This window comes from Lemur catta, chromosome 3, assembly GCF_020740605.2.
Source record: "Lemur catta isolate mLemCat1 chromosome 3, mLemCat1.pri, whole genome shotgun sequence".
NCBI classification, from domain to species: Eukaryota; Metazoa; Chordata; class Mammalia; order Primates; family Lemuridae; genus Lemur; species Lemur catta.
This window is the reverse complement of record NC_059130.1, coordinates 30394321-30410520: the sequence shown is the minus strand read 5'-3', so window position 1 is coordinate 30410520 and position 16200 is coordinate 30394321.

The window sequence follows — 16200 nt, the reverse complement described above, 5'->3', positions numbered from 1 at the left end:
GAAATAGCAACATGTCACAGGAAGAATTTCAAACATGGATCATAAATAAGCTGAATATTATGCAAGAAAAAATGGATAACCAACACAAAGAAATTACAAAAAAGATCCAAGACTTGGAAGAAAAATTCACTAAAGAAATTGAAATATTGAAGAAAAATCAAACTGAACTCCTGGAAATGAAGAATTTATTCAGGGAGCTACAAAACAAAGTGGAAAGTCTCAAGAGCAGGGTAGATCAAACAGAAGAAAGAATCTCAGAGATTGAAGATAATACTTTCCAATTAAATAAATTAGTCACAGAGATGGAGCAAAGAAATAAGAGAAAAGACCAGAGTCTACAAGAAATGTGGGACTATGTGAAGAAGCCTAACGTGAGAGTTATCAGCATTCCTGAGGGTGAAGAAGACAATAAGCAAGGGTTGGATAATCTATTTGAAGACATAATTGAGGAAAATTTCCCAGGCCTTGCCAAAACTCTAGATATACAGGTTCAAGAAGCTCAAAGAACCCCTGTGAGATTCATACCAAATAGGAAGACACCACGTCATCCAGTTATCAGACTGACCAAAATATCCACTAAAGAGGCCCTTCTTCGAGCTGTAAGGAGAAAGAAACAAGTAACATACAAAGGAAAATCCATCCGAGTTATGCCAGATTTCTCAACTGAAACCTTACAAGCAAGAAGAGACTGGGGCCCCATTCTCACTCTTCTGAAACAGAATAATGCCCAGCCTAGAATCTTATACCCAGCTAAGCTCAGCTTTATATATGAAGGTGAAATTAAGACATTCTCAGATAAACAAAAACTCAGAGAATTCACCAAGACAAGACCAGCTCTCCAAGAAGTACTCAAAACAGAGCTACACACGGACCAGCACAAGAAAGACCCACGAATATAAAACTACTCAAGAAAAGATAAAAACCCAGTTATCACAATGGCTCAAGTGAGAAAACAGAATAATAAAATTCAACCCAACATGAGGAACAGAAATCAGTCTCACTTATCAATTCTCTCATTAAATGTGAATGGATTGAATTCCCCACTCAAGAGACATAGACTGGTCCAATGGTTAAAAAAATACAAGCCAAGTATCTGCTGTCTTCAGGAAACTCATCTAACCTACAAAGATGCATTTAGACTGAAAATAAAAGGGTAGAAATCGATATTTCAAGCAAATGGAAGCCAAAAGAAAGCTGGTGTGGCGGTGTTAATCTCCGATAACTCAGTTTTTAAATCAATAAAAGTAGTGAAAGACAAAGATAGTTACTATATACTGGTGAAGGGTACAATTCAACAAGAAGACATAACTATACTTAATATATATGCACCCAACTTAGGTTCACCCAGATTCATAAAGCAAACCTACTTGATTTGAACAAAATGATAGATAACAGCACTTTAATAGTCGGAGACTTTAACACACCACTGACAGTACAGGACAGATCCTCCAAACAAAAAATAAACAAAGAAACAAAGGATTTAAATGGAATGCTAGGCCGGGCGCGGTGGCTCAAGCCTGTAATCCTAGCCCTTTGGGAGGCTGAGGCGGGTGGATCGCTCAGGGTCAGGAGTTCAAGACCAGTCTGAGCGAGACCCTGTCTCTACTAAAAATAGAAATAAAAATTATCTGGACAACTAAAAATATATACAGAAAAAATTAGCCGGGCATGGTGGCGCATGACTCTAGTCCCAGCTACTCGGGAGGCTGAGGCAGTAGGATCGCTTGAGCCCAGGAGTTTGAGGTTGCTGTGAGCTAGGCTGACGCCATGGCACTCACTCTAGCCCGGGCAACAAAGTGAGACTCTGTCTCAAATAAATAAATAAATAAATAAATAAATAAATAAATAAATAAATAGAGTGCTAGAACAAAGGGGCCTGGCCAACATCTACAGGACATTCTACCCAAAATCCACCGAATATACTTTCTTCTCATCAGCCCATGGGACATTCTCCAAGATTGACCATATCCTAGGAAATAAAGCATGTCTTAAAAAATTTAAAAAAATAGAAATTATACCTTCCATTTTCTCAGATCACAGCAGAATAAAAGTAACAATGAACCCTAACAGAAACTCTCATTCCTACTCAAAGTCATGGAAGCTAAACAACCTTCTCATGAATGATTATTTTATAAATGAAGAAATCAAGACAGAAATCAAAAGATTCTTTGAATTAAACGACAATGGAGACACAACTTATCAGAATCTGTGGGGCACAGCTAAAGCAGTCCTGAGAGGAAAATTTATTTCCATAAATGCCTATAACAAAAAGACAGAAAACATACAAATAGACAATCTAATGAATAGACTCAAAGAGCTGGAGAAGGAAGAACAGACCAACCCCAAACCCAGCAGAAGGAGAGAAATTATTAAGATCAAATCAGAACTGAATGAAAAAGACAACAAACCAACCATAAGAGAAATTAATAAATCAGAAAGTTGGTTCTTTGAAAACATAAAAAACATTGACACACCTCTGGCTAGGCTAACCAAGAGCAGAAAAGAAAAACTCTAATAACTTCCATCAGGAACATGAAAGGAGAAAACATGAGCGATGCCACAGAGATACATGACATCATCTATGAATTTTATAAAAATCTTTATGCACACAAACTGGAAAATGAGGAGGAAATGGACACATTTTTAGAGACACACAGCCTTCCCAGGCTCAATCAGGAAGAAATAGAATTACTGAATAGACCAATATCTAGATCTGAAATCAAAACAGCAATAAAAAAACCTTCCCAAAAAGAAAAGCCCTGGACCAGACGGGTTCACACCTGAATTTTACCATACCTACAAAGAAGAACTGGTGCCCATACTACATAAACTATTCTCCAATATCAAGAAGGATGGAATTCTCCCCAACACATTTTACCAAGCCAACATAATTTTAATACCAAAACCAGGAAAAGATGCAACAAAAAAAGAAAACTACAGACCAATATCTGTTATGAATATAGATTCAAAAATTCTCAATAAAATCCTAGCAAATTGAATCCAAGTGCTTATCAAAAAAATAATCCATCACGACCAAGTGGGCTTCATCCCAGAGATGCAGGGATAGTTTAACATACGCAAATCTATAAATGTAATTCACCACATAAATAGAAGCAAAAATAAAGATCATATGATCCTCTCAATACATGCAGAAAAAGCATTTGACAAAATTCAACACCCTTTTATGATAAGAACACTTAACAAAATAGGCATAGACGGGGCCTATCTAAAAATGATACAAGCCATATATGACAAACCCACAGCCAACATCATACTGAATGGGGAAAAATTGAAAGCATTCCAACTTAGAACTGGAACCAGACAAGGCTGCCCACTGTCCCCATTACTATTCAACATAGTATTGGAAGTCCTTGAGAGAGCTATCAGGCAAGAGAGCAGAATCAAGGGAGTCCAAATAGGGAAAGAAGAGATCAAACTCTCACTCTTTGCTCATGATATGATGTTATATCTAGAAAACCCCAAGGATTCAACCAAGAGACTGCTGGAATTGATCAATGAATTCACTAAAGTCTCAGGATATAAAATCAATACACACAAATCAGAGGCATTCATATATGCCAATAACAGTCAAACGGAGAACCAAATTAAGGACTCAATACCCTTCAAAATAGCAACAAAGAAAATAAAATACCTAGGAATATATTTAACTAAGGAGGTAAAGGACCTCTATAGGGAGAACTATGAAACACTAAGGAAGGAAATCGCAGAACATGTAAATAGGTGGAAAACCATATCATGCTCGTGGATCGGAAGAATCAGCATTGTTATTCTATACTGCCCAAAGTTATCTACAGATTCAATGCAATCCCTATTAAATTACCAACATCAGTTTTCACAGATATAGAAAGAATAATTTTATGCTTTGTACGGAACCAGAGAAGACCCTGTTTAGCAAAAGCAATTTTAAGCAACAAAAACAAAATGGGAAGTATTAATTTGCCAGACTTCAAACTATACTACAAAGCTGTGATTATTAAAAGTGCTTGGTATTGGCACAAGTGCAGAGACACAGACCAGTGGAACAGAACAGAAAATCCAAATATAAAACCATCGTCATATAGCCATCTAATCTTTGACAAAATAGACAAAAACATACTCTGGGGAAAAGATTCCTTATTTAATAAATGGTGCTGGGAAAACTGGATAGCCCCATACAGAAGACTAAAACAGGACCCACAGCTTTCACCTCTCACAAAAATCAAATCATGGTGGATAACAGACTTAAACCTTAGGTGGGAAACTATTAGAATCCTAGAAGAAAATGTAGGAAAGACTCTTACAGACATTGGCCTAGGCAAAGAATTTATGAAGACCCCTAAGGCAATCACAGCAACAACAAAAATAAATAAATGGGACCTGATCAAATTAAAAAGCTTCTGCACAGCCAAAGAAATAGTCATGACAGTAAACAGACAACCTACAGAATGGGAAAAAATTTTCGCATACTACACATCAGATACAGGACTGAAAACAAGAATATATTTAGAACTCAGGAAAATCAGTAAGAAAAAATTGAACAACCCTATCAAAAAGTGGGCAAAGGACATGAATAGAAATTTTTCAAAAGAAGATATAAAAATGTCTAAAAAACATATGAAAAAATGTTCAACATCTCTAATCATCGGGGAAATGCAAATCAAAACCACAATGAGATACCATTTAACCCCAGTGAGAATGGTCTTTATCACAAAGTCCCAAAACAATACATGTTGGCGTGGATGCGGAGAGACAGGAACACTCATACCCTGCTGGTGGGACTGCAAACTAGTGCAACCCCTATGGAAAACAATGTGGAGATACCTTAAACAGATTCAAGTAGACCTACCATTCGATCCAGCAATCCCATTATTGGGCATCTACCCAGAAGAACAAAAGTCATTCTATAAAAAAGACACCTGCACCCGAATGTTTATAGCAGCACAATTCACAATTGCAAAGATGTGGAAACAACCCAAATGCCCACCAATTCACGAATAGATTAGTAAATTGTGGTATGTGTATACCATGGAATATTACTCAGCTATAAGAAATAACAGTGATACGACATCTCTTTGGTTCTCCTGGAAAGAGTTGGAACCCATTATATTAAGTAAAGTATCCCAAGAATGGAAAAACAAGCATCACATGTACTCACCAGAAAATTGGTTTCCCTGATCATCACGTAAATGCACATTGGGGAAGGATACCACCTGGATATCAGACTGACGCGGGGGGTGGGGGGAGGGAATGGGTGTATACCTACATGATGAGTGCGTTGCGCACCATCTGGGAAATGGCCATGTTTGAAGGTGCTGACTCACGGAAGTGGGGGTTAGGGGGAGGGGATGGAGGTATGACTACATGGTGAGTGTCAGGCGCACTGTCTGGGGAATGGACACGCTTGAGGCTCTGACTCAGGGGGATGGGTCGGACATGGGCAATATATATAACCTGAGCTTTTGTACCCGCATAATAAGCTGAAATTAAAACAAAAGAAAGAAAGAAAATGCATACACCTAAAAGAGCAATACAAGAAACTGAAAATAAGGAAGTTCTCCTAGAAATGGAGATAAGAACTGAAAGCAGAAATAAAAAATATCACAAAAAGGCAAAACCTCAGGCAGATGATCAATGTCAACATCAACAGTGAAAGGTCATGTTAATAGTGTATACCTTCAGATCTCAGCTGTCCCTGGAAGCAGTAGAAGCCACAGAAAACTTAGTGGAGCAGAGACAGTGGCCATGGCTGAACGCTTTAAAGAAGTAAATACTTGTTCTACCTGCCTAACTATCTCGAAAAACCAGCGTACCTGAAATGTGGGAACCTCTGCTGCCTCCAATGCATCAACTCACTGCAGAAGGAGCCCCACGGGGAGGGTTTACTGTGTCCCTTCTGCTCCGTGGTCTCCAGAAGACAGACATCAGGCTCAGTTCCCACCTGGGAGAGCTACTTTCCAAGATAAAAGCACTAGAGCCCCAGCTGAGAGGTGTTCTACAAATGAACCCAAGGATGAGGAAGAGGACGTGACCTTGAATGTGGACACAGCCAACAACTGTTTCATCATTTCTGATGACCCGAGGAATGTTCGTTGCGGGTGTTTCAAGCAGAATAGAAAAGGGCGAGCTGACAGATTCAACTGTTCATTATGTGTCCCGGGCTCCACTTGCTTCACTGTCAGCCACGTTACTGGGAGGTGCACATGGGCACAAGCAAAGAATGGGACATGGGCATTTGCAAAATATCGGTTCCTAGGCAAGCGGAAATCCTACTGTGTTCAGAACTGGGCATCTGGACTGCGGGTTTGAGAAAAGGCTGCTTTTCACTGCCAGCACCACCCCCTTGACTGCTCTCTTGGTGAATCCTCCGTTACACTGTGTGGGGATATGCCTGGATATGGATGTGGGAACCGTGTCCTTCTGTACCTTCGGTAAAGGGTCCCATATCGTTACTATCACTAAAATTTGTCCTGCGGAGCCACTGCATCCATTTTTTTGCTCTTGCAAATGCAACTCAGGATAGTCAAGGCTACTGGAGTATCTGTCTTTTGACGGATCCTGGCATTGTCAGTCCTCCGCTTCATCCTAGGTAAGGCAAATAAAGCTGTGAACATAAACACATTGGCAGGAATTACTGTGTGTCCATAACCAGAGTGAAAAAGGTTTCTGCTTAGTATAAAACCTTAGCAAGATAAAAAATGGGTCATTTTATGAATCATGAATACAAATAAACTATATAAATTAGGGAAAATTTACATTTCAGAAATAAAATATTGTCATGTTGCTTTCAAAAAATAGTATGTACCCTTGATATAATGGGATAAAAATGCCACTTTCCCTCTGTGGTTTTCCAAGAACATATACGCCCATCTAATTGCGAGGAAACGTCAAACAGAATGCCAGCTGAGGGACATTCTGCAAAATATCCTGCCCAGTACTGCTCAAAACTCTCATGAAAAACAAGGGAACTCTGAGGAACTGTCACAGCTAAGGGAGCCTAAGGAGAATGTGGTGTCCTGGGTGGAATACTGAGACAGAAGGACACTGGATAAAAACTAAGGACATTAGGTAAAAAAATAAAGCATAGATTTTAGTTTTTAGTAATGTATCAATATTGGTTCATTAATTGTAAAAAATATTCCGTACTAATGTAAGATGCTAATAATAGGGAAAGGTGGGTATGGGGTATATGAGAAATCTATTATCTTCACAATTTTTCTATAAAATCTAAATCTGTTCTTGTGAAGTCTGTTAAAAAATTGATGAAAAGTTTAAAAGATGAAGTTGCAAAATGATTGCACAAATTGAAAGAAAAAGAAAGAGTAGCTGGATCCAGAGGCCTGTGGGTGGACACTGGTTTCAGGGCCTTTGCTCAATCTGGCCAGGCTGGCAGTGCTGGCAGGAGGCAGCCTGTGGGGTGGACCAGCTCACCTTTCTCAGGTGTGTTCAGCCCAGGTGGGGTTACAGCAAACCAGGGGAGACCTGTGAGGAGAGAAGACAACCTCCTTCAGGGCCCCCCATCCCCTTACCTCTGCTCCCCCCACCCAGCCAGCATCCCTACCACACTACTTGCTGTAAGCTGTGGCCTGCAGCGCACGAACTGAGATTCAGGTTGTAAAATGTTAGCCCTGCCTGGATGCGGGGAAGCCCCTGTACACTACGGGTAAGAGAGAGATGAATGGGGCCAGGGCCTCTTCAGACCAGAAGTGGTTCCATTCACAGGAAAAGCATCAGACACCTTTGAAGTGGCCCCTCAAGATGACCTTTGTAAACAGTTTCAAAGTTTTTGATCCTGTTTTTCTGGATGTTGAAGTATGACACGTGTGCATAGGTGAGGGGACTGACCAGCATCATCTCTATGACTCTGGGAAATTACACTTAAATCTTCCAGAAGGCACTATTGGATGCCCCACACCAGGCCACGGGACACATTAACCTCATGGGAAACACGTGCCCACTGGTCTGGACTTAGCATGAGGGGACCCCAAGGTCGCTAGACGGAGGCCTCTGATGCCCAGATGTCACTGTATCCACCAGTTCCTGGAGGCTGGTGAGGATACTTTCCAGTCAGTAGAGCTGAGGCTTTCCTTTGGCTCGGTGCTAGCAGACAGGGGCCTGTAGGAGATGACTAGAAAATTGACTGGCTCATTGAAACCTCCTTGGTAACAACTCTTCAAGTTTTCTAAACCATAATCTGGAAGAATGGCCTTCCAGAAACTAAAAGGGCAGGGCCATAACTGGAGGTGAAGTCCTGGGGGTCCCGGGAGTGTGAGGGGGGCCTGGCATTGTCGGAGCCCAGCTTCAGCTTCGGGGTGCTTCTCGGAGAGCTGTGCAAGAGGCCTTCTTCTTTTTTGAGGCAAAAAATGCCAAACGGGATGCTTTCCACCTCTTTGCTATGCTGTGGTACCCGTCCCCCATCATGGCGTCAGTGGACTGGGGCCCCAGAAGGACTGGCCAGAGTTTCTTTTGACCCGGAGGGCAGATCTTCCACGCCTGTTAGCCTCTCAGGGCCCCTGTTCCTGCCTTCGGCCAAGCCCCTGGTTCTTTAGAAAGAGCCCTGGCTTCTTTCTGATAGCGCTTCCTCCTGAACAGGCCATCCCACCTGTGGGTGCATGGCTGGCAGGTCTGGGACTGGTCTCTGGGCGTCAGCATTCGGGGGGACTGCATTTGGGGAAGGCCTCGTGGCGCAGAGGACTGAGGCTCCCGGCAGCTGCTCAGTCAGCACTGCCCAGTTCAGGTCAAGGTTCCTCAAAGCAGCCTCTTTTCCAAGCAATGACATGACCCTCTCCCTGTTGGCAAACAGACCCCCTGTCTCACCTCCACTGATTCCCTGACACCACTCACTGTCCTCATGCAAAACGTGGCTTTTCACCACAGTCGTGGTTCCTCTCCTGTTTCCCCACACAGCCAAGGTGACAGAAACTATGGGGACCTGCTGGTCCCTGGGGAGCAGCGGGTGCTTAAGACTGAGGCACTGTCCCACCTGATGGATGTCTTTCCCACAAATCCTTATCACCTGTCCCTGCCCTAAGCTCAGAGAGGGCTTGCTAGAGCCACCAGAAGCTCCCAGTGGGAGAACAGATTAAGCAATAGAAAAAGAAAAGAACATAATGGAGAAAGGTGTTTCCAACACATAGGGCAGACAGATAGCTAATGTCTATAATTTCCTAAGAGCTCTTAAAAAGAAATAAGAAAAAGACTAGTAGTCAGATAGGAAAATGGGAGAAGTCTGTGAAAAGTAAGAAGAAAAATACAAGTAGCCATTTAACAAATAAAATAGAATTTTAAGCTTTGCTAATTGCTGTAGACTGAATGCGTGTGTCCTCCCCAAATTCATATGTTGGAACCTAATCCGCAATGTGATGGGATTGGGAGGTGGGGCCTTTGGGAGGTGATGAGGTCATGAGGGCAGAGACTCATGAATGGGATTAGTGCCCTTAGAAAGGGCTCTGCTCACTCCAGAGGTACCTTGCCCCCTCCCCCTTCCCTTGTTTAAAGTCTGTCCCCTGCTCTGCCGTACATCGCGTGGGCGGGAGCACGCGTGCTGCATTCATCCCTGGTCCCAGCACCTGGCACTGTGCCTGGGGCACAGGACTCACAGGACGTGCCCACTGAGTGTCTGAGGGCTGGATGTCGAGTGAGCCCCTGTGAACCAGGACTGGGGACAGAGCCCAGTCAGTTTTCAGTTCTACTTCTGCAGAGTCGGCAGTGGGAACAGGGTTTTATGTGGGAACAAGTGTTCCTGTGTAAGAGAGGGGAAGAGACTCACACACAGATATTGCTGGACTTTGTGGAAATGGTGGCCGGACGTGCCTGAATATCGTCATGAGCTACTGTAGCAAGAAGGAACATGAGCTCAGGAGCCATAGCACTTTTTTGTTTTTAAGAAAATAAGCTTTATATTTTAGAACAGTTTTAGATTTGCAGAAAGATTGGGCAGATAGTACAGAGAGTTTCCATACACTCCACCCCAAGTTTGCCCTGTTATCGACATTTTACATGGTTAGTGTTTGTTACAATTAATGAACTGACATTAATACATTATTGTTAACTAAAATCCATACTTTATTCAGATGTCCTTAGTTTTTACTTAATGCCCTTTCCCGTTCCAGGATCCCACTCTACTTGACTCCTTGGGGTCCTCTGGGCTGTGGCAGTTTCTCAGTTTTCCTTGTTTTTGTTGCCATTTGTGAGGAGTACTCGTCAGGCATTTTGTAGAATGGTCCTCCATTGGGATTTGTCTGATATTTCTTTCATGACCAGACTTGGATTTGGGGTTTTGGTTTTTGGGAGGAAGTTCGCGGAGGTAAAATGACATTTTCATCATGTCTTAGTAAGGGTGTGTGCTATCGGCATGCCTGATCATGTAGATGTTGGCCTTTATCACTAGTCAAAGGTTGTGTTTGGTAGGTTCGTCCCCTGTAAACTGACTCTCCTTCCTTTCCATATTGTATTCCTTGCAAAAAAGTCACTATGTGCTGCCTCAATTCGGAGTGGGGAGTTATCCTTCACCTCCTTGAGGGTGGAGTATCTTTATTTATATTCAGAATTCTTCTACACAGGAGATTGTTTCTTCTCATCCATGTATTTATTCAATCATTTATATCAGGATGAACTCACTGACATTGATTTTATACTTTGGGTTGTAAAATCAACACTACTTTATTTTGTTGCTCAAATTGTCCCAGTTTTGACCAGTGGGTGCTCTTTAGTAGGTTCCTGTGTCCTTTTGACATATCTCCACTGCTGTGCCTTTTTTTTTTTTTTCCTTTTTTTTTTTTTTCTTTTTTCTTTTTTTTTTTTTTTTTGAGCAGTTGTTTACTTTCTGGGACTACTTTCTGTTTCAGGCTCATCTTGTATATTTTTTTCAGTCATAGAATCAAGAATCAGCCATTTCTCCCAAGAGAGCTAATTCCTTTTCTTGGGCGTCTGGACAGGAGCTGTGCTTGCTTGAGCCTTAGGAACAGAGACACAGATTTCTCATGTATAAGCAGATTCCACCTAAGTCCATGAGGCCTTATTATTTGCCTGCTTTGTTGGACATGAACAGACTTTGAGAGCACAGAAAGATTGGAAATTCATCACAAACATCTTTAGAAGGGAATTTGAAAGTAGTTAAAGTAAAAGCAACCAAAGGAACTATAATTTAGCGTCAAAATATCAAAAAGTTGATGTACTATGCAAGGAAAACATAGTGAGAGTCTGTTGTTTGTTCCTGGACTAGCTCAGTAATAGCTGTCCCAGAACAGATGTTATCAGAAAGGTCTTTTGAGAAAAGCCATTAAGATTACATTGGAAGTGTAGGACAAGAATGAGTGCTTTGGGGCCAGACTGTTCTGGGTTGGAATCCTTACTGTCACTTATCTCCCTGGGACCTTGGACAAGTCACTTTGTTTCTGTAAGCCTCACTTTCTCATCTTTAAAGTGAATATAGTGACCATATGCACCTACCAGACTTGTTTGTGGATTCCTGAGATGATGCATGTCAAGCACTTAGCCTCAGCTCCTGGCACATAGGAAGCACTGAATGAATGCCAGCTAGCCAAAATAGGGCAGGGACCCCCTGGCCATGGTGAAACACCTGCACCAGAAGCCTATGAGACTCACAAGGCCTATCGGGCACCTGCAAATACAGGCAATGAGTACCCATAGAACTTGTGGTTGTGAAGTCAGGCTAACATAGATCAGGGGCAGGTAGAGCTGAACTGCAGCTGGGAGACGAAGGTGTCTGCAGGCTTCAGGCTCAGAGCACATGTGTATAAATGGTGACTATTCTCCTGCTTCCTTCAATTAAATGATGTTCATGGCCTGGCCTGATTTAAGGATCTCACTGTAGACAGTAGTCACAGGCCCCTTTTCTTCCACATGTCGTTCACCAATGCCCTGGAATGCAAGACAGAGGGGTCCTGGAGCAGCAGAAGGATACAGTGGCCCCAGAGGGACCTGCAGAGCCAGAGCCCACTGACATGCTCTGCTCATGAAATTCCCCAAAGGGCAAAGCATTACATTGACACCAGTTACAATTTTTTGTTACTAAATGGTGTTGATCGTCCAGAAATACAAGAACAGGCAACAGGGCCAGAAGTGGAAGATACCTGGGTTTGGAAGCCCAAGGCTGGGCAGTGAGGGAACTGGGAGTGCCCTGGATGGCCAGTGGCCCCAGCCATCACTTTGTTCTTACCCCAATGAGCCTCCTGCTTTATCATCTCTTCATAGTGGATGCCACCATCCTCAACTGTGTGGTCTTCCAGCAATCGGGCACCTGAGACACACAGAGACAATCCTTAAATCTGTGCCTTGGACACCTGTATCCCTCCCACTGCCATGAATGCCAAAGCCGTGGCCACATGTACCATCCCATCTGCAGGAGACTCCCCTGGCACCCACATTCAGAAGAAAGGGGACCAAGTTCTAGAGGAGGAGGGGAAGTATCTGGGGCTGGAAGGGGAAGTGCAACCTGCCTCTTTCTGGTTCCATCTTCTTATTCTTCTTCCCATGTGTCTTCCAAAGGTATGATATAGCTCCCAGGGTCAACATCAAAACCACAATAGGCCCTAGGATGACTGCCAGTAGTCTAGCCACGTCCCATCCATGTGATTCTGTTCCCTCATACAAAGAATGAACAAAATTAAGGCAGCAGAGAACTTCAGATACCCAATTCCAAGGGGAGACAGAGGGAAAGAGCTGGTGGAGGGGCACGAAGGGGTCTGGTGCAGAGGCTGAAGAGGAAGGATCATGGCAGGTCCATTCATTCAACCAGACACCGAGCTGCTGCTTGTGCCAGGGATACTGAGATGAATAAGATGATGTCCATGCCCTAAAGCAGTTCATCACCCAGGAGGGAAGACTGAGAAACTATCAACTGCCAGACAGAGGAACCCTGCTGCATCAGAGGTTTACACCTTGTGCTAGGGCTGCGGGAGAGCCTCCCAGAGGAGGTGTGGGTAGACTGAGTCTTGAGGGAAAAGAAGTTTCCAGATATTCAGAGGGGGTCACTGCAAGATTGAGGAGAACCAATATTCAGGGAATGGCTGTGTCAAATGCCAGTCCTGGGAGTTGCCAGCACCCCCACTGTGGCAGGGCAGGGGCATGGCAGGGAGGAGTGTCAGAGGGAGGTAGAAGTCTGTGCTCAGGGGGCCTTCTGTCTATGCTTAGTGTTAGCTGAGACCGAGGACAAGGTCAGGGGAGAGGGTCACAGGCGGTTTTAAGTGGCACTGACACATCAGACCTTCCAGCAACTCCTGGAGGAAGAGAAGACAGGGCTGCACTCAGGGTCCCAGTCATTCATTCCAGGAACACTGACTGTGAGTAAATTTTGCCAGAAGCTGGCTTGGCACAGAGATTCAAAGGAAAACAAGACATGGTCTTGCTCTCAAGGTTGTCCAGTCTACAGAAAACACAAAGACACAGATCCATCATTACTCCTCAGTGTGGGGAGGCCATGGACAGCTCCCTAAGGAGGTGGTGCTTTAGGGCAGGACAGGCTACATCACTTGCAGGCCCTGTGAGAAATGAAAATGGGGAGCCCTTTTTCAACCTGATTAACAGCAGAATTTTAAACCAAGACCTTATGATGGGGCCCTGTGCTACTACCCAGCCTTCACCCCATGAAGCCTGCCTGCCTCAGGGGAATCCTTCAGTGGCAGTAAGACAGGAAGGGAAGGATGTAGGACTCAGGACGACTGATGGGAGAGGACACAGCCTGTCCAGAAGCTCAGAATCCTGCAATGACAGGACACGTTCAGGGAACTACAGGCAGCACTTCGGTGTGAGGTGAGTAGACGAAGCCAGGAATGTGGGTGGAGGAATATCTAAGATCCGAATCCTACAGGAGGTGGCTGGAATCATGTTCCCACAAATGACACAGACAATAACATAATCCCATCTGATTTCCCCAAAACCCACTCTGGACATCTGGTGGAGGACAGATGGGGTGGGAGAGCCATGGGAAGGCTGCAGCCTGGACCAGCAGGGACATGGTGGGTGGTTGGGAGATGAGGGCACGGATGAGAGAGATGATCAAAGGCAGAAGTGAGGTGACTGGGACTCCCAGGCTTCTGAGTGGGTGACCAGGTGGATGTTGACGCTAATACACATGGCAGGGAGAAAAGCACAGACCTCAGGCCCCAGTGCTGCCTGAGTTCCAGATGCCCCTACCCACTCACCTTGGGCACAGATGTCCCCAAGATCTTTGGTGGCAATTTTCTAGTCCCTGTGGTTGCTGACCACAAAAGTAAAGCTGGTCGACAAAAAGTTACCTATTTAAACGGGATCTAATACATTGCTATTGCAAAGCTCATCTTTGCTTCGAGAAGTCCTGTTTTACAAGTGCTTTCTAATCCATTAGATTTTAAATAATTCCCTCCAAGTTCAATCAGGGGCTGAAATATTTAAAAAATATATTAACAACAAAAGCTTTCACAAAAATTCATATTTACTAGGGCTTATTTTTTCTTTTTTTTTTTTTTTTTTTTTATTTCAGCTCATCATGGGGGTACATAAGTTCAGGTCACATACACTGTCCCTGTCCCGCCCATCCCCCCGAGTCAGAGTCCCAAGCGCGTCCGCTCCCACTCTCCAGACAGTGCGCCTGGCACTCACCATGTATTCATACCTTGATCCCCTCCCCCCCCACCTCCCCAGGTCTGCACCCTCAAGCATGACCATTCCCCAGAGGGTGCGCAACGCACTCGTCATGTAGGCATACACCCATCCCCTCCCCCCACCCCCCCATCCCAGACTGATATCCAATTGGTATCCTTCCCTGATGTACATTTAGGTGATGATCAGGGAAACCAGTTTTCTGGTGAGTACATGTGATGCTTGGTTTTCCATTCTTTGGATACTTCACTTAGTATAATGGGTTCCAGCTCTCTCCAGGAGAACCAAAGAGATGTCGTATCATCGTTATTTCTTATAGCTGAGTAGTACTCCATGGTATACATATACCACAGTTTACTAATCCATTCGTGGATTGATGGGCACTTGGGTTGTTTCCACATCTTTGCGATTGTGAATTGTGCTGCTATAAACATTCGGGTACAGGTGTCTTTGTTAAAGAATGACTTTTGTTCTTCTGGGTATATGCCCAATAATGGAATTGCTGGATCAAATGGTAGGTCTACTTGAATCTGTTTAAGGTATCTCCATATTGCTTTCCATAGGGGTTGCACTAGTTTGCATTCCCACCAGCAGTGTATGAGTGTTCCTGTCTCTCCGCATCCATGCCAACACGTGTTGTTTTGGGATTTTTTGATAAAGGCCATTCTCACCGGAGTTAAGTGGTATCTCATTGTGGTTTTGATTTGCATTTCCCTGATGATTACGGATGTTGAGCATTTTTTGATACGTTTTTTGGCCATTCTTATGTCTTCTTTTGAAAAATTTCTATTCATGTCCTTTGCCCATTTTTTGATAGGATTGTTTGATTTTTTCTTGCTGATTTTCCTGAGTTCTAAATAGATTCTTGTTATCAGTCTTTTATCTGATGTGTAGTATGCGAAAATTTTTTCCCATTCTGTAGGCTGTCTGTTTATTTTCGTGACTGTTTCTTTGGCTGTGCAGAAGCTTTTTAATTTAATCAGGTCCCATTCGTTTATTTTTGTTGTTGCTGCAATTGCCTTAGGGGTTTTCTTCATAAATTCTTTGCCTAGACCAACGTCTGTGAGAGTCTTTCCTACATTTTCTTCTAGAATTCTAATCGTTTCCCATTTAAGGTTTAAATCTGTTATCCACCGTGATTTGATTTTTGTGAGAGGTGAAATCTGTGGGTCCTGTTTCAGTCTTCTACATGTGGCTATCCAGTTTTCCCAGCACCATTTATTGAATAGGGACTCTTGTCCCCAGAGTATGTTTTTGTCTATTTTGTCAAAGATTAGATGATTATATGAGGTTTTTATTTCATGTCATTATATGTAAAACATATAATATTTCATAAAGCAATGAGTATGACATACAGCCTAGATCAGGTAATTCTACTTTCTTCCTCTCCATTTTTTCCTCCCCAATTTCATGCCCTCCTCTAGCCCATTTTAGCATCTACCGGTTCTTCCATGTCTTTAGCATATTCTTATCAATATGTGGGTGCATAGACACCCTTAAATTTTGGAGGCTGCTTTTTTTTTATAAAACAAAGATTTCATTGTATTTATTTTCCTGAATCTTGTTGATGGAGATTCATGCATTTTACTTCATGAAAATGGA